Source organism: Lissotriton helveticus, chromosome 5_1, assembly GCF_964261635.1.
Source record: "Lissotriton helveticus chromosome 5_1, aLisHel1.1, whole genome shotgun sequence".
In the NCBI taxonomy this organism is placed as follows: domain Eukaryota; kingdom Metazoa; phylum Chordata; class Amphibia; order Caudata; family Salamandridae; genus Lissotriton; species Lissotriton helveticus.
The window spans coordinates 126402083-126424895 of NC_136065.1; positions in this window are offsets into that span (position 1 = coordinate 126402083).

Below are 22813 nucleotides of genomic sequence, written 5' to 3' on the forward strand. Positions count from 1 at the left end.
AAAAGAACGATGTATTTAGGCCCAGATCTCTGTACTTGGGTGAATGTATGACATTGTTCAGCATTCTGTCCATCAACTGTTCTTTTTGCCGATGTCAGTGAGTAGGGCAGGCAGTTCCTCCCATTCTAGAAACTTACATGGATTTTTTGTTTATTATTAAAAAAACGATTTTAACCATTGCATTGATTGCTTTGTTTTTCTGTGAATGTAACCCCCTTACAATGTAGCCCCGACGCCCGGGCACAGAAACCGCCGCTGCAGAGTGCCCAGACGGCTGCTGCGCAACCCAGGTTGTTGTCTGCCTGACAGTCACCTTCCCGGAGGTACGGGGATATCACCTGGATTCTGATCTGGAGGAAGAGCTGTCTCCCTGCCCTAGAATGCCTGGAAGTACCCTGCCTTAAAGAAGAGGAAATGAGTGAGCCAAATCCGCATGAGGGGCCAATTACCAGTTCTGGCAAGAGCAGTTGACCCTGGTGCAGGTGATCCATCTAACAGAGTCTCCAAGAGCATGACTGACATGCTTGTGGCTTGCATACGGTTGCCCTCACTGAAGTGGAGGGTCTGCAGTACTGCTGAAGTGATCCCAAACAGATTGCCACATCTAAATCTTCGGTCTCAGCAATGGCACTTGCCTCAAATGTGCTTGAGCAGTTTGCACCCCTGAAGCAGTGACTTTGTCAAGCTGGAGGCCCTCTTCAAGCATGCCCGAATGGACTTAGTTTCTGATTATGATGTCGATCAAAAAGGCTTCGAACGATATTCGAATTTTCCTAAACCGGACTGATAGGTTTCAGTTTCACATGCCCCGCCCACTTTAATATTATGCTTATAAGTTAGCAGAGTGTGTCTAACAACTGATATATATTCATTTATGCATTTTCGTTTATATTCCAAATGCGTATGACATTATTACAGTCATTCTTAGCTTAGCCTGTGTGCCACCATTTTGAAGCATTTCCCTTTTTGTGCGAGTTGCACTTGCTCATTCCCCCTCCCGTAGGAATAGGAATATTCCACATGTCAGCAGTTTTGCCTCTCGGCCCACTGTGACTGAAACTACTAGCGAAACCCCTTATCACTCTGTTCTCATGTGCTCGAGATGCTAAGGCCTGGCTCTGTGTCCTTGGAGTTTGATAAGAGAATGTTGCAATTCCAGGTGCAGATGCCTACTGTATGAGACCATTGTTCACCATCTCAGGGGTCCAGTACTTTTCCACAAATGGGCGTGCCTTACTCTGCTTTTCGTATTATAATGTGTTACTGTAATGATATGAGTCAGTCCTTCTCGGCGCACTCTTAGGGGTGAGGTCGAACAGGGCCCTCCCATATGGGAGTTTGTGGCCTAATAAATTGTTTTGTTATTCTTCTCCACTGTCCGGCTGGCTTATTATTGAGTAACTATAGGTGAGTGCGGTAAGTCACTCGGGTGGAATTGAGCCACGCTTATCAGATGGCGCCCGAACAGGGACTCCGCGATTAGGACCTTTCTCACCCGTAAGTGGGTAGCAGAAGGCCGGAGACCCTCTGGTCAGCACGGAGGGCCCGGGTACCCACTTGATGCCGAGCTTGGTTCTCGCAGCGCTGCCCCGCCCTGCTGATCGGAAGAGGTCCCGGTCCATGATCTACGCCGGAGTCCGGAAGGCGGAACTTTGGAGCTGACCGTGTTGGTCCTGGCAGCCGGAGGTGGAGAATGGTAGAGGTCGGTACCGCGCATAGAAGGTGAGTGGTCCGACTGATGCTTGGAGGAGCCGGAGTGCTCCGAGAGACCGGTGCGTCTCTGGTGATTGGAGGAGCCGGTGTGCTCCTGGGGCTAGTGTGCTCCGGGGAACTCAGAGTGCAAGTGGCGCGTTCACAGACTTGGCGGAGATTGGGTGAACGTTGGCTTGTGGTCATCCGACTGGATAATACTGTAGTCGGTGGGTGGCTTGCTACGGAAGGACCTCGGGGCTCACCCGAACACCTAGGGTGGTGGTTCGCGGGGAAGAGCGCCGAGTCCCATGTGGTGTAGCGCATGCCGATCTGTAGTGTTGCACAGGAGACGGATGTGTTCCCCAGTCTCGGAATAGCGGGTGTGCGCTGTTCGGTCTGCGGTAGGGTCCAGGTTCCCCAGGACTTGGTCGACGGGCCTTGTCCCATTTTGGTAACACGTGTTTTGGTACGGATTTCATGTAGCGTGTACTGAAGTTGTGAGTGTGACCTACCGGTAAGTGAGTAAGTGTGCAAGTGTGAGTCTTTGTGCTAGTGTGTGATTGTGTGAGAGCAGGATGCCGTGTTTCAGTAAACTACGGTGTTTAGGGTGCTGTGGTGATGTCTCAGATGTTAGATTGGCTGAGAGCCAACCTGCCCCGGTGGAAGGCTCTCCGAATTTCGACATGTACGTTAAGCATGGCTTACCCCCGATTTTGTTTTCTACCTTGTGGCATAAATATACCAAAGATAATGTGGATTTACAGTGGCCTTTGCTTGGCTCTTTTGATGGAGCAAAATTAGATTATTTACAAGATAGATTGTTTGCTAGGCGCAGCCGCCAGAGCATGTTCGATTCTTTGCGGATGTGGCAGAAGGATGTACGAGAACGGCAAATGAGGGAGGAGAAGGTGGCTCAGAAGAGAGCGGCGCAGACCATGGCGCAGAAGGCCAGGGAACACACTAAGAAAGAGAATGAGCTGCGAATTGAGCGCGCAGATAGACGTTTTAGGCTATTGGATAATAAGAGCTATGTAGTGAGAGAAGATGACGAAGATGAGATGGAGGACATTTTGAACACTCGACCCCCTCCCCCATATGCCCCGCAGTCCTTGTACCCCGTGCTGGTGGATTCCGCCTCTCAGGCGGTGGTTTCACTTCCCCAAGTCAGTGCTCCTCCCTTGTCCGGTACACCTGCTTCCTCTGTGGCCGGACGAACTTCCCCCTCTACCACTGTACCCCTGCTCTCTTTCTCTGCGACAAGCCCGACTGCGTCTGCTGTGTTCTCCCCGGTGCTCTCCACTGACCCCGCTATCCCCACTGTTTCAGCCAGTGCTACCCCTCAGAGCGCGTTGCTAACTCCCACTAGAGGAACGGGAGGCAGACTATTTACTCAGGTACGGAAGTTACTCACGCGTTCTAATGTGGGGTTAGATGAGAAGACAATGGTAGCTAATCAAGCTTGTCAATGGGCCAGTAATAACATTTATTCATTAGAAGACATTTGGTCTACCATGAAAGACTATGAGCCTTTGATGCAGCAACATGCTTTGTGGAACATGTCGACGACGTTGATAGCGTTGTGGGAACAGGGATATGGTGGGGAGGCACCGGCGATTCTTCGTGATATCAAGAATAATGCCTATAGGGCCAACACTGGAATGAAAGATGTGTTCCGTAGTCTGAGGTTTTTGCTAGAATACAGAAATGAATTACCAGCAGCGGGAGAACCCCATTACCCTGGGGTACACCCAATGCGTGAAGTGCACCCTGTATTTCACCCTGAGGTACCTGAAATAATAGACCCGACAACACAGGTTGTGACCCGAGCTCGTATCGACGCTCATTTACAGGAACAGTGGGTGTATGCCCCTTGGAAAAGGAGTGAGGTACTAGCCTTGAAGGCTCAGCTACCTGACTCTAGGAAGAATCCGACAGCTTATTATAAAGAATTGACAGAGGCAGCTTCCTCGACGGTCATGACTCTAGCAGACATTGAATTATTTTTCGGATTATTGGTCCCCGTAGATGTGTGGAGACAGGTGAAGGGTTCAGATCATGTAGAAGAGCTGGGTGGTACTTGGGAAGCATTCAAAGATTGAGATAAGGAGCGAAAGCCAGGAGAGAAGCCGAAGGCTGAGATACTAGCGCTGCCATGGCGTATAATAAAATACATGCACTCACTCATCCCACCTAAGAAGGTAGATTGGGATAAGTTGACGGACTGCAGACAGAAGAAGGATGAGGCAGTTTCAGATTTCTTCACCCGTTTTGAGGAAACGTTTATGGATTTTAGCGGGCAGGATATATCTCAAGATGGTGGGTTGCGACTTTTTGTTAACAGATTCGTAACAAATCTGTTGCCAGAAATATCAGCCCGATTGCAAGCGTCAGAGAGTACATGGACGACATCCACTCCCTCTGGGATTTTGAGTATGGCCCAGTATTACGAGCATAGAGAAAATGAAAATAAGGACAGGCAAGAAAAGAAGGCAAAGGATTTGAAGACGAAGGTGCTATTGCAGCAAGTGGCGAAGGGTCGGGGACGTGGAGCCCCACCCATGGTGGCTGGTCGAGGAGGAAGTAGTTACGGAAGGGGAGAGAAAAGAGAGCGTTTGGGACAGAATCAGTGCGCCAACTGCAAACAAGAGGGGCACTGGTGGAAAGACTGTCCACTGCTCCGGTCCGCTGCCGGACAGGGCAGGGGACGGGGTCGGGGAGACGCCAATAAGGATGGTAGACAGTCTGAGGAAGGCAGGAGACCGGGAGGGAATTACTTTGACGGGGGAAGAGACAGGCAACACTTTCAAAAGGAGGGTGACGATTGCAGAGATCGGCAGTACTATCACGATGCATACGCTATGGATGACTTGAGAGGATTTTCTTATAACTAGGACAGTGTAGGGTAGAGCGCGGGACCTGTTTCTGTGGATGTTGATCAACGTGGGCCTTATGTAACGGCAGACTTGTCAGGATCCCCTCAGAAATTTTTTGTGGATACAGGTGCTACGAAAAGTTCTGTGGCACGTTCCCAGGTCCCAGGGGCAGCTCTGTCTGGCAAGACTAATATCTCCGTGGGGTTCTCCGGTACCCTAGTGGTCAGCCCCATTTCTAAGCCTCTTGCACTTACGATAGGCCCTTTCACTGTTGACTCTCCTTTCCTTTTAACTTCGAATTGTGGTGAGAGTGTACTGGGTTTGGATTTGTTGAAAAGATTGAATGCTACAATTTACTGTTCTCCAGACGGTGTGTACCTCACGTTGGGTCCTTCTGTCGCGTGTGCGCAGCAGTGTTTCTCGAAAGATGAGCCCCTCCCGGTTGAGTTGGAGGGTGTTCCTGTGAGTCTGTGGGCCAGCAGCGATACTGATGTGGGAAAAATGGACATTGCCCCAGTGTCCATAAAAGTTAAGGTGGGAGCGAAGCTACCTCGGATACCCCAGTATAAAATATCTAGGGATGGGGAGAGGGCTCTGTTGCAAATAATACAGGACTTGATTCGGTCTGGGGTAGTCGAGGAAACAGATTCTAACAGTTGTAATAGCCCCATCCTTCCGATCCTTAAGAGGCCCTCATGTGATGCTGACGAGGGTACACCTGATGTCTATCGCTTTGTGATTGATTTAAGCCACATTAATAAGGTGGTTGAGCCCCAGTATCCAGTGGTCTCTGATATCACTACTAGTTTGACCATGATACCTCCCTCAGCTAAGTATTTTTCTGTACTGGACCTTAAGAATGCTTTCTTTAGTATCCCTGTGCATCCAGATAGCCGTTATCTCTTCGGATTCTCATTGGCTGGCCGAAGTTTTAGATTTTGTAGAATTCCCCAAGGTTATACAGAGAGTCCTAGTATTTATAGTCAAGCTTTGAAAGCACAATTGGGTGATTTGGAGCTCCCACAGGGGAATGTCTTGTTGCAATATGTGGATGATATTCTCATTGCTTCAGACACTGAGGAAGGATGCCGAGAGTCTACTGTTAAATTATTACACCATTTGGCTTGTAAGGGACACAAGGTGTCCCTCCCTAAATTCCAATACTGCCGACAGGAGGTTACCTACCTCGGTCATCTCCTATCGAAGGAGGGGAGAAGGCTGATGCCGGAGCGCATCAAGGCGATAACTAACATGGCAGTATCTAACACGCAGCGAGAGGTGCGCGCATTTTTGGGCATAACATCGTACTGTCGCTAGTGGATACCTAATTACGCTTTACTAACAAAACCCCTTCTGTATCTGACTACCAAAGAAGTGCGCGAACCCCTACCTTGGACTCCAGCATGTCAAGAAGCGTTTGAGTCATTAAAAACTGCTTTATGTTCTGCACCTGTTTTGGGAACACCCGATTATCAGAAGCCTTTTGTACTTTACGTGCACGAGGCGGAAGGTTGCGCGTTGTCTGTCCTAACTCAGAGTTTTGGGGGGAAACAGAGACCTTGTGCTTACTTCTGTGCTATGCTTGACAACGTGGCACGAGCATTGCCGAGCTGTCTAAGGGCTACAGCGGCTGCTGCGGTCTCAATAAGACAATCGGCAGGGCTCGTACTGGGTTCAGCTCTTACAGTAATGGTACCACATGCCGTGGACATTTTGCTAAACAGGACACAGACGCAGCATTTAACTAGTGCTTGTCTAACTGGTTATGAGATGACATTATTTGCACCACATGTATCGATAAAAAGATGTGCCACCCTGAACCCAGCCACGCTATTACCTCTCCCTTCAGATGAAAAGGACGATGAGGTCCATGATTGCTTGTTTCGGACAGAGGAGGAAACAAAAGGAAGAGTAGATTTGACGGATAAGCCCCTTGATGATCCTGATGGGGAGCTGTATGTTGATGGGTCCTGTTTTAAATTAGCAGATGGTACCACAACGGCAGCATATGCAGTCACGACTTTAAAAAACAGTGGTGGAGACTTCTAGAGTCCCGTACAACTCAGCTCAAGCTACAGAGATAATAGCATTGATGCGAGCGTGTGAATTGAGTGAAGGATTGGACGTGAACATTTACACTGACAGCCAATACGCCTTTGGCATGGCTCATAGTTATGGGAGACTGTGGGCAGAGAGGGGATTTTTGACATCACATGGACAGAAAATTCAAAATGGCCCATTGATATTATGACTGTTGACAGCCCTGACACTTCCCAAACGATTAGCTGTGATCAAGTGTAGTGCGCACAAAGCAGTGGTGGATGATGTAGGACGGGGAAATGCATTTGCAGACCAAACAGCCAAAGAAACTGCTCGGACAAAACTCCCACGAATGTTTGTGGCAGGACCAGCTAGGTGGGTACCGGATGTCAACATGTTTGCAGACACTGTACAGAGTGTGCGGAACATACAAGAGAAAGCGACTGAGGAGGAGTTGAAACAATGGAAGGATGGAGGGGGGCGGTTGAACTCGGATGAATGTTGGACGGATGTGTCAGACAAAAGACGATGGTTGCTCCCGAATGCATATGTCCTCCCAGTAGTGACGATGGCTCATGGACCAGCTCATATAAGTGCCAAGGGAATATGTAAATTATTGGATCCGGTGTGGAATAATAAAAATATTTCCAGGGTGGCGACACATTTGGTACAGCAGTGCATGGTTTGCTTAAGACATAATCCTGGGAAGGGAACACCCGTCCCTGTAGGTAATTTCACACCCCCATCCTACCCCTTTGAAGTGATACAGATGGATTACATTGAAATGGAAAGGGTGAATAACCTCAAATACGTCTTTGTGGGTGTGTGCTCATTCAGTAGGTGGGTGGAGGCTTTTCCAACAAAGGACTGTACAGCCATATCGACAGCTAAGATGCTGATCAAGGAGTATTTCAGCAGGTACGGTTTACCTAGGGTGATCTGGAGCGATAACGGCACGTCCTTCAATGCTGAACTGATTAAACAGATCTGTAAGGGATTACAAATCTCTCAAAAATTCCATGCAGCCCAACATCCACAGGCTGCGGGTTTGGTTGAAAGATTTAATGGTACATTGAAACTCAAAATGGCCAAGATACAGGAGAGCACAGTGCTGCGCTGGCCAGATACACTTCCCCTTGCCTTACTTTCCACAGGAGTAACAGTGAATTCTAAGACAGGTGTCTCTCCCCATGAAGTTATATTTGGCAGGCCCGCCAATGTGTGGGGTGTTCCTAGACCTAAATGTTTCTCAAAGATTGAATACCCTTTGTTGACAGATTACCTGTATGCTTTGACTAAAGATCTTCGTTCTATTCATCAGCAGGTAGCAGACACACTGAAGCCGCTGCCTGAGGGGCCTGGCCACAACATCAACCCAGGGGACTGGGTCGTGGTGAAGAAATACCAGCGGAAGTCCTGTTTGGAGCCTAGGTGGTCCGAGCCGAAGTTGGTGCTCCTCACCACCCGTACCGCACTTCGAGTGGAGGGTCGGAAGGCGTGGACGCATGCCTCTCACGTGAAGAAGGTTCCCCTTCCTCTACCCTATGATGAGTGGGTACGAGGTGGCGTTGCAGATCACGAGACCGAAAGCGTTCCTCGATATATTCCCTTCTCTGATGCTTTACCGAGGAGGAACACAACGAGAACGCGCGGAGGCCAGCCCTGAGTACAAGTAGCGAGGCTTCTTTTGGTCACAGTGCACAAACAACGGAAGCCACCTCTTTTGAAAGTGATTCCCCAATTCTGTTCACAGATCCTGAAGTGCGAGGGAGCACTCGCTATAACTTGCAGCCCAGAAAAGAGAGGCGAAAGAACTGAGCACTGGAAGAAGGGCTGAGGTAGGGATTAGGAGTGGACTATATTGCACAGGCTAGCCTAGTAATAGGGATGGACTTCTGAAAGAGCCCTGGTGCGCTATTGAGACACTGCTGAACGGGACGCTAGAGTTGTGTGTGGGCCCAGGTTCAGTGCTCCTGAGTTGCTGCAGTTGTGCGACTCCATCGAGGGATTAGGGTTTGCGAGACTGAAAGCCTGCCTATGAGGCTTTAACGGACATAGGGAGAAGGGCCCTTTTGAAGGGTGAAGCACCCCTCTAGCCGGTTTTGGAGTGTCTGGAACATTTTAGAAGTGCCCCTTAGTGTTTGGAACTTTTAGGATATCCCTTAGTCCGTTCAGTAGGTGAAATGTATCCCTTTGGCCGCCCTACCCCCGAGGAGGAACAGCCTTTCGCTGCTCCTCGCAGACCAGAACCAGATTCACCGTGGCATGCCCTACCACGAAAAGGCAAAATTGTGGTTATTGTGGTGTTCATTATTATATTCTTGATAATACTTGGAATACTGTTCTTTCTAGATGAAGCTTACCCTGTCCACAAACTGGTTCCTACTCCCTCTCCCTTACCAGAGCATATTATGATTACTGTTGATTATGGTGAACAATGCATGAGGAAAGGCTACCGTGATAATGTCTTCATAAAAACTTTACATCATGCTCATGCTGTGTATAATGTGACAGATTGCTGGGTCTGTGGGTTGCTTCCTTCTGCTGCATATAAGAAGGACAGGTTACTGGCACTTCGATTGACTCCTGTGAATAGCTGTGTGGGCTGGTATACCCTGATTGGCATGGTAAAGTTTTTTCAGCAGCCTGATTCCCTGACCCCCGACTCCCTGGTACTGGGTCAACACTGACAATGCGAGTACGCCCTCTGCCCCTTCATCCCTTGGACGATTATTTACTGATGGACGTTTTGACCAAACATTCTTAGAGACTTGCTCGAAAAAGGTAGAACGATTTATGATGCCTAACGACACTGACAAAGTGCGAGAGAGTTTCCTACAGTTGAACTCTTCCCTAGCATACAGACATCCCCCTGCAGCAAATAGTACTGGTCATTCTCTGGTACCCCTAGCGACAGTTGGGCCTTCACCTTACTTCTGTATTCAGGGTAGAGGTCCGATTAAAGTGGGCGATAGCCTTTGCAATGTGACTGCCTCGATTCGCCTGCCCCTTAGTCCTTCACTGGTTACACCCCCGAATATCTATTTCGTTTGTGGAGATAATGGGTATTTGTGGTTGCCTGAGGGTTGGGGTGGGACATGTTACTTAGCGTACTTACTTCCACCTGTTTATGTGGCACCTTCAGATTATCATAAAACTCACCGACGGTTTGCTATCATGCAAGGACAGCGCAAAAGGAAGGACCTTCAGGTTGAGGATGTCGATCAGACTGACACTTCTGGACAGCAATTCACAGATTTCTCTAAGGGTTTATTACCATTCTGGGGTCCTATCTTTAACAGTAGAGCCATTAGACGTCTGTCGAGGGTCATGGAAAAGGTGGTGACTACTGAAGCTGATATTGCAGCCAATATGTCTCTAGAGATGCAGGCTATGAGATTATTTACGATACAGAACAGAATGGTGCTTGACGTCATCCTTGCAGACAGGGGTGGAGCTTGTCGCGTCATCGGGACCTCTTGCTGTGTGTATATCCCTGACTCTGCCCCGACAGTTAATTTAGCTGTACAGAAACTTCATAGGTTAGCAGCCGAACTTCATCAGGACACCGGTACCTGGTCCTTGCAGACATGGTTATGGGGTATTTTCTCCTCCTGGGGTTGGAAAATATTGATGGGTTTAGTGGGGATAGTTGGTATACTTTTGACCTGTTGCCTTTGTGTGTATTGCCTTCCTCCTTGCTGCTCTATGTGCGCCAGTAACATACGAGTTCCTAAAAGACGGACAAAACAATTCCCTGTTTCCAATGATCTTGAACTTTATGATCCCCGCTGGCTGATGCTTATTGATGATGATGTACATGATTAACATGATATACTGGCCCTTAGATTTGCTGTAAAGATTCTCCTTTTGGCTAATAAAGGTATCACTTATGTTAGCCACACTTGCTAAAAGGAGGGTCTGATAGGTTTCAGTTTCCCATGCCCCGCCCACTTTAATATTATGCTTATAAGTTAGCAGAGTGTGTCTAACAACTGATATATATTCATTTATGCATTTTCGTTTATATTCCAAATGCGTGTGACATTATTACAGTCATTCTTAGCTTAGCCTGTGTGCCACCATTTTGAAGCATTTCCCTTTTTGTGCGAGTTGCACTTGCTCATTCCCCCTCCCGTAGGAATAGGAATATTCCACATGTCAGCAGTTTTGCCTCTCGGCCCACTGTGACTGAAACTACTAGCGAAACCCCTTATCACTCTGTTCTCATGTGCTCGAGATGCTAAGGCCTGGCTCCGTGTCCTTGGAGTTTGATAAGAGAATGTTGCAATTCCAGGTGCAGATGCCTACTGTATGAGACCATTGTTCACCATCTCAGGGGTCCAGTACTTTTCCAAAATGGGCGTGCCTTACTCTGCTTTTCGTATTATAATGTGTTACTGTAATGATATGAGTCAGTCCTTCTCGGCGCACTCTTAGGGGTGAGGTCGAACAGGGCCCTCTCATATGGGAGTTTGTGGCCTAATAAATTGTTTTGTTATTCTTCTCTACTGTCCGGCTGGCTTATTATTGGGTAACTATAGGTGAGTGCGGTAAGTCACTCGGGTGGAATTGAGCCACGCTTATCAGGACGGAACCTATGTTTCAAACCAAGGCGGAAACATTTCTGACCGACCAATTGCGATGGAAAGGTAACCATTCAGGTATTCCGACCAGCATTCAGAAACTCCAAGTCGGTCGAATTCGAATTATACAGCTCTACAGACTGGGTTTCCGACCGATGTATTACGATGTCGGATTCGGACAGCCTTTCTGATTCGGACCGTTCAACATGAAAAGGATTTTAAGAAACTGAATTTGGCGGCCCCTAGCAGGCCCACCTTCATCCTGAGGCCTCCAGTTGAGGGCTGTGGAGGTAACCAAGGGACCCCCCTGTAGAACTATGCACAGTGTGACAGGCACCATGGGGTGCCCGCCACAGGATGCAAAGGTTTTCCGCAAGCACCATTTTTTCAATGGGAGCCTGTGTTGTTGGTCGGAACACAGGCTCCTATTGAAGTCAATGAGAGACTTTCCGAACGGTGTTCGAAAACATTATAATTGGTCAGTAGGACCCTCCGTCAGAACCGAATCCTGGCAAGGAGTCGGGCCGTTTAGTTTCCAACCACCATAGTAATCAGGCCATTAGTTGTCATGGCTAGCCTAACAACACTTTCCCAAAGTGTACTTGAGCAGACTGCGCCACATTAAATGAAGCTGCTGCCTCAAGGCTCTTGGAGTGTGCCAGAGTTATTGAGTGGCAGCCTGAGGCACTCACCAGGGGTGCACCCAATTCAACTACACCGCTGAAATGTGACCCAACTGTGTCCTCCCAGGCATGACACCACAAGCGTACTACTTCACCGCCTCGACCCCAGGAGGTCTACCCAGCTGAGCCTCTGACTCATCAATCAGCCCAAGTGGTGGAGGTCCTGTTGAGGTCCAGACTCTAGCTGCCTGGTGTGTCCGGAAGAGAGCCATCCATCTAAAGATAGCAGGAATCTTGCCACTGCCTCTGTATTTTGCTTTGTAGCCCAGCGTTTGGTCTAAGGGTGGGAGCAGAGTACTGGCATACCTGCAGCCTGAGAGTCTTCCCACCTTGAGCGGAAGGCATGGTTTGAATCACATGGATGCCTAGTCGAGGTCTACAGCGGACTTCTAAATGGAGAGATCACAGAGTCTGGCAGACTGGTTGCACGTTACTGCCTAAGAGAGAGGATGGTACCACTGCACCAGTGCCAGAAATCCACACCAGGGTACCCTAACACTAGGAGAGCTGGAGGGAGAAGCAGAGGAGCCATTCCCATCCAAAGGACAATGTCCCTACACTAGAGACTCTGACTACTTGCTTGAGCTTTTTGTAGTGCCTAGTATTGTGTTTTAGAGAGTATTAAACTTGATTCTCCAGCAGAGTGCTTATCTCTATTAAAGTTAACTTTCTAATTTCACTCAACTCCTAAATAGCCCAATCACTAGCTAGGAGTAGGGTGTCTCTGATAGGCCTCCAAGTGTTCCTGTGTAGAAAGAATCCTCTTCTGTCCAATCCATCCCAGCTTTTTCCATGATCACCCAATGTGAAAACCATCATAACTTGTGCAGAACACTTAAGAGAGACCTATGTTGCGATTCATCTTCCCCTTCCTTCCTGAACTGTCTTTTCCAGCCCTAGTGGTTTGAAAACCTCAGCATAACCTACATAGTTCTTGGACTTACTGAGCCCTATCTGATTTGTAAAAATTGTTGTGCTTCGCTTAAAAATTGGCTGCTATTTAAATGAAAATCCTGGTTATGGGCCAGAAGTGAGTGTGAATGTTTATACAAAATTATTTACTTACTTATTTACTTAATTTGTTAGCATAGATGTTTCATTCGTGCGTGTGGCACTCTGCTCTTTCTCTCTGCCCATCTATCCTGAGTTCTAGAGGTAGGGCAATCTTGGACAGCCCCTTTTGTTCACTCGATGGAATTACTTCAGCCTCCCCCCCTTCATCAATACTTACCCCCTCTGCCCCTTTAACCTCTCCTCCCAGGCAGAGCAGTTTTGCATCCATGTAAAGGTCACAGAGCCTAAGGGCTCCTGGGATATTCACTTTTATGGGCTGGAAAGCATCTCAGGGCAAATTAACCTCATCACTGAGGCGCGAATTCCGCCGTAGTGCTGAACATTCCGATCGCAGGCGTGGTCATGACGGCTCCCGGCCGTCATCAGCACACGCCCACCGTGACCCATGACGGCCGGGAGCCGTCATGAGCATGGAAGAGGTTAAGTTAAGTTTCACCCCCTCACGAACTTTCCTTAAGTTCATCATCCTGCCTTCCACAGGTATCTTTAATCCCACCCATACTGGCAGGTTGGGCCATCAACTTTTCTTGAGGGACCACTCAGACATTCTACTGAGTTGCCTTTGGCTGCACATCTACTGCTCCTAGGTGGATCCCATAAATCCTCTGGTATGGTGGCATCCTCATTACATCCTCATCACATTTGGGCTTACCCTGCAGATATCTACACTGGCATCTTACTAAACCTCCTGGGGTTACCCTTCATCACATCTGGGTTTACCCAACGTACCCACTTCTGAGGTATAAAAACTGTTGTCGAGCTCTGGGTTTACCATTGGATCCGCTACCTTGGAAGTATGTTATTAGCTTCATAGGCCCACTACTGGAGTGCCTCAATATTCTTCATTGGGGTGTGTGATCACTACTGCTGGTTTTACCTAAGTTGAAACCTACCACTGTGGTTTCTGTTTTAACTCCCAGGAATGCACCATAACCTCACCCGAGTTGACCCCTAGACCGTTTCCTAGGGTGGCTGCCTTAATATCCCCTGCTAAATGTTTTAACTTGCCTAGGTTGTGCCACTTCAGCATCTGTATTTTAACCAACAGTTTCACTTTTGAGATATCTGCTTAATGCCACTTGGTTTATGCTTTTGTTGTTTCGAGGTAGACTCATAGTTCCACTACTGTGGCTTCTATTGCCTTTCTTGAGACGACTTTCGACTACTAAACTAAATAACTAAACTAAAAAGAACAGAATCTCCATAAAAATATGCACTCTCATTAAAACAACTCACAGTAACCTGCCCAGACTCAAATCAACACATCATTAAATTAAAATTATTAGGCCTTCACTTGTTAACCAAAAGTTGTTTCTGGTAGCCAAGCTTTTTCTAATCCAAACCTAATCTCAATATGCAGATTCAAAAATGAGACCCTATCTTAGATCTAATAAAATGATCACGTGGACTTGATAGTCAAGCTTCTCTTGCCTTGTATCTGATCACCACTTCCCAGCTCAAAAACTGGAACCTTCATCGGAATTTCATCTAACACAGTAGCTAGTGGTTCTGGCAGCACAGCACAAATGTATCTGCTTCAGAGTTAAACATCATGCCCTTATCTAAATGTACCAACCTGTCAGGACAACAAACAACCAGAGTTCACCAGACAAAGGAACTGTCCTTGACACACACTGTAGGAATTACACCAGTGGTTCTAAATAGGGCTGGGCGGAGTTCTGCTACACAGAACTCAAGAAGTGACCAAAAAAATCAGCCACGCTACGCTGAGTTTCCCAAGTGGCGGAGTGCGCTATGTCGTGCCGTTTGCGCAGATGATTAGTGTTGGGTGTTTGTCCCGCGATGCATAATCAGCACACATGGCACCATGCAGAGCACAAGAGAGGGCGGCTTCTTTCTTTTGCTCTAGTAGATGTTTTACTCAAGCAGCAGCTTCTTCAATGCAAACTGAAGGTTTCTCAATGCAAGTGGCAGCGACCATCTGCAAAATCTCGCCGGTAGGCAATCTGGAATACAGTTTTCCTCGAGCGAGGAAAACACTTTGCTCTGCAGAGGTTTCCAGAACTCTGCGCACTACGTGGAGTGCAAAGAAGGAAAAACTCTGCAAACTCAGCGAGCCTAGCAGAATTTCACACTCAGACCGAGTTTTAAATGCTGAATTCTGTGACACCAGCTGCTGTTCCAGGACCAGAGTGAATAGTTGCATCCCACAGCACTGAAGTTGCATCTCACAAATATCAATCTGGTCCTGGCAGCGGAGCTTCGGCTGTTTCAAATCCAATCACCATATCTGAAAACTGTAGAAAATTCATTGGACTTCCATCCATAACAGTATGGATGTGGTGTAGGTAGATTAGTGTTTTTTTTTTTGTATGAGTGAATTAAAGGAGCCGCTGTGGAGAGTTACATGGATACCATTGAGAATAAACAAAAGAAATAATAATGTTTGTTGATTGATTGAGAAATATTTGTTGTACATATTTGTTATTGTCTAATTGTTTTTTTCCTATTTTTATATTGTATCTGTATACTTTGTGGTAATACAACTAATGGAAAATCAAAAAAAATTACATATCCTGAAGAAGGTTTATAGTATATGATCATCCCACCGAAATATGTCGACAATCTAGATTTCATGAGCAACCTGCACCAAAAGATTTTACATAAAAAGTGGCTCGTGGACTAGGGTCAGCGGACTCAATAATTCTCGCCTCGGTGCCTACTCTAACCAGGGATCACACTCGGCAACTCTGGGCCTCATCTCTACAACGGCCCCCCACATTCGCCGGGGATGCCTGGTTTCACCTTGGAGATACCCAGTAGGGATCATCTCACAGGGATAGCCAGGACGGGTTCCCCAGCGGTCTACAGCGCCACGACGCCTCAGGGCAGCAGTGCGCTTTACAAGACACATACATACATACATACATAATTGTACAATGATGTATTATTGGAGATGTGATTTTTTTTAGAACACTGATGGATTTCTCTTTTTAGGTCTTGCCTATTCTATCCCCCAGGGATAAATAGGCGAGAATATAGTAAGCGGAAAAGAAAGTCTACCTAGCTGCAGATCGCGTACAGTTCATGTGAGCTATGCGAGTGCACACCATCACCAGCCACATCACACACCACCATTTGTCTGTGCCTCGGCATCAGACTTCAAAGGCTGCCGCTCCCCCGCCCCCCGTTTGCACATCGCGCACCACCATTTGTCTGAGCCTTGGCATCAGACTTCAAAGGAATGCGCTCCCCCACCCCGCCCCCGCCACAGCAATGCCGAGAGCTTGGTTTTTTTCATCCATTTCGCGGGGAAACAGTGTTTTGTTCAGCGTTCTCTGCACCTTTCTCATTTTTTTTTTCTCGGGGCGAAAGTGAAAGCCTACCGTGCTTGTTTACAGTAGCCTTGCTCCTCAAATGCGGTTGCTGTGTTGCCATCTCTCTAGGGACACTCAGCTTGAAAACACTCGACTTGCTAGCTGCAATGCTACATCCGCTATGCTTTGCCTCTAGACACGTTGATCCCTCGCAGACTGTGCTGACTCTGTTCCTCCTGATTCTGAAACTGACCAACGCAGTCACCATGCAGTCTCTTCTCTCTGTCTTATGATGTCTGCCCTGCCACCATTTACTTCGGACCCTCACCCTCACACCTCCTCATCCTCACACCCTCATACACCCTCACACACCCTCACTCACCCTCACACCCTCCCACACCCTCGTACACCCCCACTCACCCTCACACCCTCACCCTCACACCCCTCACCCTCACAACCCTCTCACCCTCACTCACCCTCACTGCCTCACACCCCACCCTCTCACACCCCCTCACCCTCACACATCCTCACGCTCACACCCCTGTGAAATCCTCCAAAATTATTGAGAATAAGACAGGTTTAATGATGAAGATGACATCCAACTTTATTGTAGGTAAAGATGAACCCATCCAATACCACAGCCAGCCAGGATAACTGCTCAGTACAAACTGAATCTAAACATTCCTAAACCATGACAACTGACTTACTAGAACTAAAACATGAATGATGTCAGAAGAAACATCATTGCTTAGCACTATTGTAACAAACATTTATACAGTGGAATATCACACATCTTCCCCCTAAAATATAAAACAAAATTTTAAGATACATGATCATTCAAGTATGTTGGTTTCTTTGTAATTCTACAAGATGTGCGTGGTGCATCTGACTTCGTATCATTATACATTTTAGGAACTTCAAGATTCTCGGAATTGTGTAGGTTTGGATCTGAAACCACAGAAATCCTATTTAGATTCCTCATTTTATGATCTAGAGTTCTCATGGCATTATTGAACACCTTAATAACTTTTACAGGACTGGAAAACTTAACCTTAGATCCAGGAAGTTTGACAACAACAAAATCTCCAACCCTCACCACAGTATTCTTAGTAGATTTCTTAAGATCCAAAGATGTCTTCCTTTTTTGACACAAATACTTTTCTTTCACACGCCAGTCTGGTTCATGTGAAGAGGTCTTACAGACAGATTACCCCACATCCCTCACCCAGGATGGGTCAACAAGAGTACTAGGAACCCTACCCTGAAACAAAAAGAAAGGTGACTTCCCTGTTGATGTGTGTGGAGTCAGCCTGTACATCTCAATTTTCTTAGTCACTTCTTTTCTCCAATTAAGACCTGAAGACTTCGCCCAAGATATGGTCTCCTTTAGGACTTTGTCTCAATCATGCCGTTCGTTTCAGGATGATATAATGAGCATTTCTTATGGTGAATACCTGTTTTTCAAATAACACTCCATTTGTTTTGAAACTAACTGAACCCCATTATCAGTGAGAATGGAATCCGGGAATCCCTCCCTTGCTATGAGAGAATCCAAAAATGTAATAACCTGAGATGTTTCAATACTCTGTGTGAAATGAATTTCCGGCCACCTAGAATAAAGGTCCAAAAGCACCATGATAAATGTTTGTTGACACTCATGATGAATTGGCCCAACAATGTCAAACGCTACCTCACTCCAAGGTCTCTTAGGAAGATCCCTAACTATCATGGGTTGAACTCTCACTATCTTAGACTTATCACTATGAGCACAAATCAAACAATCCCTGACAACTCTCTCAATAGATATGTCCATTCCTGGCCACCGATAACATGCACGTAATCTTTCTTTGGTCTTTGACATACCCGAATGTGACTCATGAGCAAAATCAATTAATTTCCTACGAAGCTCAGAAGGAGGTACAAGTTTAGTACCACGTAACAACAAACCATCATCAAATGCCAACTCATGTCTGACACTCCAAACCTTTGAAACCTCATTGGAACAACCTTTTTTACTTTTCCAATCATTGTGCAAAAGAGAAATAACCTCTGTGAGATTAGAATCAGAAGCTACACAATCCTTCCATTTTTCCCTGCTCACAATATCTTCATCAACAAGACAGACATGCATTTCAGTATCATCCCACTCATCCAAAGACATCTCAGCATGAGAAACATTTACCAATCTAGAAAGTGTGTCTGCTACACTATTTTCAACGCCTGGTATGTATCTAATCTCAAAATCGTATTCTTGCAGAGCAATGACCCATTTAGTAATTCTACTTGAAATGAGGTCAATTCCTTTCTTTGCAAAAGTTTGGATAGGAGCTTATGATCAGTCTTAACAACAAACTTAGTCCCCCATTAAAAAAAATTCATTTCCTGATAGCCCAAAAAACAGCTAGAGCTTCACGCTCAATAACCGAATATCTTGATTCTGGATCTCTCAAACCACGTGACGCAAACATCACTGTAGACATCACTGTAGACATTCCATCTTTGCCTTCTTGTTGGAGCACCGCCCCAAGACCTTTAAGACTTGCATATGTATTAACAACTGAAGTCTTAGAAGAGTCAAAACTTGTCAATACAGGAAGAGATTCAGCCTATCTTTAATAAGATTAAACTCCTCATCACATTCTGGACTCCACTTAAATTCACATCCTTTTTAGGTCTCGCCTGTCGATGCGCATGCGCATCGAGCTTGCGAGACTATTGCGGCTTAACCACTCTTTAACTAACAAGCAAGGAATCGTGGCGATTCCTTGCAGTGCCCGTGACTTTTAAGCTCAATGCGCATGTGCATTGAGCTTAAAAGCGCGTGCACATCAGTTCCCTCAGCCGCAATCGCCGTCTGTTCCCTCAGCCGCATTCCTCCGACACCTTTTGAAGTGAAGCTTAGCTTCACTTCAAAGGCCCCGGCTTCTTCACACCCACATGCCGCTCTCCCCGCTCCGCCCCCTCCCCTGCCCGCCGTGTGCATTTCTCCTCCACCCCCTCCCCACAGCAATGCCCTCCGTCTTGTTTTTTTTTTTTTGCATTACCAGCTTTTCAGTCTTTTTCCTTTGGGGGGCCTGCAGTGTTGTGTTTAAAGGCCTATATGATTAAGGCACACTGGCTTGTCTTCAGTCTGTATGACAGGGCACCCCCTCCCTCCCTTACGTTTGTAGTAATAGACAGCATGTGGTGAAGGTCACACGGAGGTCAGCTAATGGGACGCCTGCCCACTTCTTGCTCTGTGCATGCTCCGGGTGTGTGATAGTAAGCTCGACTCCCCCACCCCTCCCGGCCCCGTGGTTCTCTCTGAATACAGTGGGTGGGATTCTGAAACTGTTTACGGTGTTCCCCACTTACCATAACACACCCCTAACCACAGTCTCTCCTAATGTCAGTTTTCCATGACTGTCTTCTGCCCCTAAAAAAATCACTTTCTTTTCGTTAATCAGTACGGCTTTTAAATCAATTACAGCTTAATCTCTGCGCCACCAAACCACATGTAAGTCTTCACAGTAGAATTGAAGCAGTCATTTTCGGTGCTTTGGAGGTGTTGAAGCTGCGCAGCCGCAGTGCAACCTCTGCCAGCAGGGCCCGCGCCTTCCAGGTCTCTCGGCACCATTATATTGCATTAAACGGAGAGTGTGTGTTGGATTGTTGGGACCTGGAGTTCGAGGTCGCCTTTTTCTTACCGCCCCCCTCCCCCACTACAACTTCGCAATTTAAGAATGCAAACGGTATTTCCTGCCTCTCGGAAGCCCGGCGAGGACCCACAGGCGGCCGTTGTACATTTGTCCCCTAAAAACCATCGTGTGAGGGGCAGGGATCCACTTGTGTTTGCACTTCGGTTGCCTTTGAAAAGAAACGCTGTCACCCTCACTCACCCTCAACACCTCACCCTCACTCACCCTCAACCCCTCACCCTCAACCCCTCACCCTCACTCACCCTCACCCACCCTCACCCACCCTCACCCTCACTCACCCTCAACCCCTCACCCTCACCCACCCTCACCCACCCCCACCCACCCTCACCCTCACTCACCCTCAACCCCTCACCCTCACCCTCACCCTCACTCACCCTCAACCCCTCACCCACCCTCACCCACCCCCACCCACCCTCACCCTCACTCACCCTCAACCCCTCACCCTCACCCTCACTCACCCTCAACCCCTCACCCTCACTCACCCTCAACCCCTCACCCTCACTCACCCTCACTCACCCTCAACCCCTCACCCTCACTCACCCTCACTCACCCTCACTCACCCTCACCCTCACTCACCCTCACTCACCCTCACCCTCACTCACCCTCACCCACACTCACCCTCACCCTCACTCACCCTCAACGCCTCACCCTCACTCACCCTCAACCCCTCACCCTCACTCACCCTCAACCCCTCACCCTCACCCACCCTCAACCCTTCACCCTCAACCCCTCACTCACCCTCACTCTCACTCACCCTCACTCACCCTCAACCCCTCAGCCTCACCCTCACCCTCACCCTCACTCACCCTCAACCCCTCACCCTCACTCACCCTCACCCTCACTCACCCTCAACCCCTCACACTCACTCACCCTCACCCTCACTCACCCTCAACCCCTCACCCTCACTCACCCTCAACCCCTCACCCTCACTCACCCTCACTCACCCTCAACCCCTCACCCTCACTCACCCTCACTCACCCTCACCCTCACTCACCCTCACTCACCCTCACCCTCACTCACCCTCACCCTCACTCACCCTCACCCACACTCACCCTCACCCTCACTCACCCTCAACGCCTCACCCTCACTCACCCTCAACCCCTCAACCCCTCACCCTCACTCACCCTCTACCCCTCACCCTCACCCACCCTCAACCCTTCACCCTCAACCCCTCACTCACCCTCACTCTCACTCACCCTCACTCACCCTCAACCCCTCAGCCTCACCCTCACCCTCACCCTCACTCACCCTCAACCCCTCACCCTCACTCACCCTCAACCCCTCACACTCACTCACCCTCACCCTCACTCACCCTCAACCCCTCACCCTCACTCACCCTCAACACCTCACCCTCACTCACCCTCACCCACACTCACCCTCAACCCCTCACCCTCACTCACCCTCAACCCCTCACCCTCACCCACCCTCAACCCTTCACCCTCAACCCCTCACTCACCCTCACTCTCACTCACCCTCACTCACCCTCAACCCCTCAGCCTCACCCTCACCCTCACTCACCCTCAACCCCTCACCCTCACTCACCCTCACCCTCACCCTCACCCTCACTCACCCTCAACCCCTCACACTCACTCACCCTCAACCCCTCACCCTCACTCACCCTCAACACCTCACCCTCACTCACCCTCAACACCTCACCCTCAACCCCTCACCCTCACTCACCCTCACCCTCACTCACCCTCAACCCCTCACCCTCACTCACCCTCACAACACATATTGTGTTACAATAGGTGTCACATTTGCGAAAGATAAAACTATCTAGAGATGTAGCATAACGACCAGAGCTGCCATATAAGTCACGTAAATACAAAACATGTTGCATTCCAAATGCTATAGGTGTCACTCATCCATTTGCAAAACGAAAAATGTCAAACTCTTCTATTGCGAGACCTATTGCATTTTCAATGCTTGTTTCAATAAGCGTCTCATGTTAACAGATAAGCTTGCAAATCCTTCAACAAATTTGTTGTAGTATTCAACCATACCAAAAAATTTAGCTAACTCATCTTTACACATAGGAGGTGGCATTAGAGTAATTGAATCAACAAGACTAGACTTAGGAGATATGCCATTTTGTGAGATAGTATGTCCCAAGTAATGGGCTGAAGGAGTGCCAAATTTACATTTCTCAGACTTGACGGTGAGATTGGCCTCACCTAACCTATTTAACCGCATCGCTGCGGCGCATTATCCCGCTGTGCGCTGAAGTTTTTAAAAACCAGCGGTTCATGACGAGCTCAGCTCGTCATGAGCGTACGAGAGGTGTGACACAAAAGGGTGTACAAAAGTTCCCCGGGAAGAGTGACGGAGAGTGGTGTGTGTGCTGGTAAGTGGGGGAATCCCCTAGTTGGAACTAGAACCCTCACACACCCAGCAAGCTAGGTGTCATGCTTCATCATATGGGTTCTGCTCCTCGTCAGACTGGCGCTGCAATGTCTGACGGGCTCCCGAAACCGGGGCTCTTTATCGGAGATCTTTTGTTCCCGCCATATGGTGCATGCGTGTGAGAGGGCCTGGGGAGTGTGGTCGTGACGTGAATGCTGAATTAAAAAAGGTGAGTCAGTCCACACACTGAATTTATTCTCGTGGTAGACTCCCTTGGTTAAAAACAACGGAAGGTGGTGTGGGAGGGGAGAGACAGTTACCCTAACACTCGTAGAGTAAACTGGACTGCTACCCTCAATGATGTACCTCATGACGAGCTGAGCTTGTCATCAGCGTCGATGTGGTTAAGACATCACAAAGGTATTTTCCATGTTCAACAGTATTTTTGGCAAAAATCAAAATATCGTCCTGGTATACACAGCACCCCTTACATCCCTCCAAAGTTTTCTCCATAAAGCGCTGAAAAACAGCAGTTGCTGAAACCAG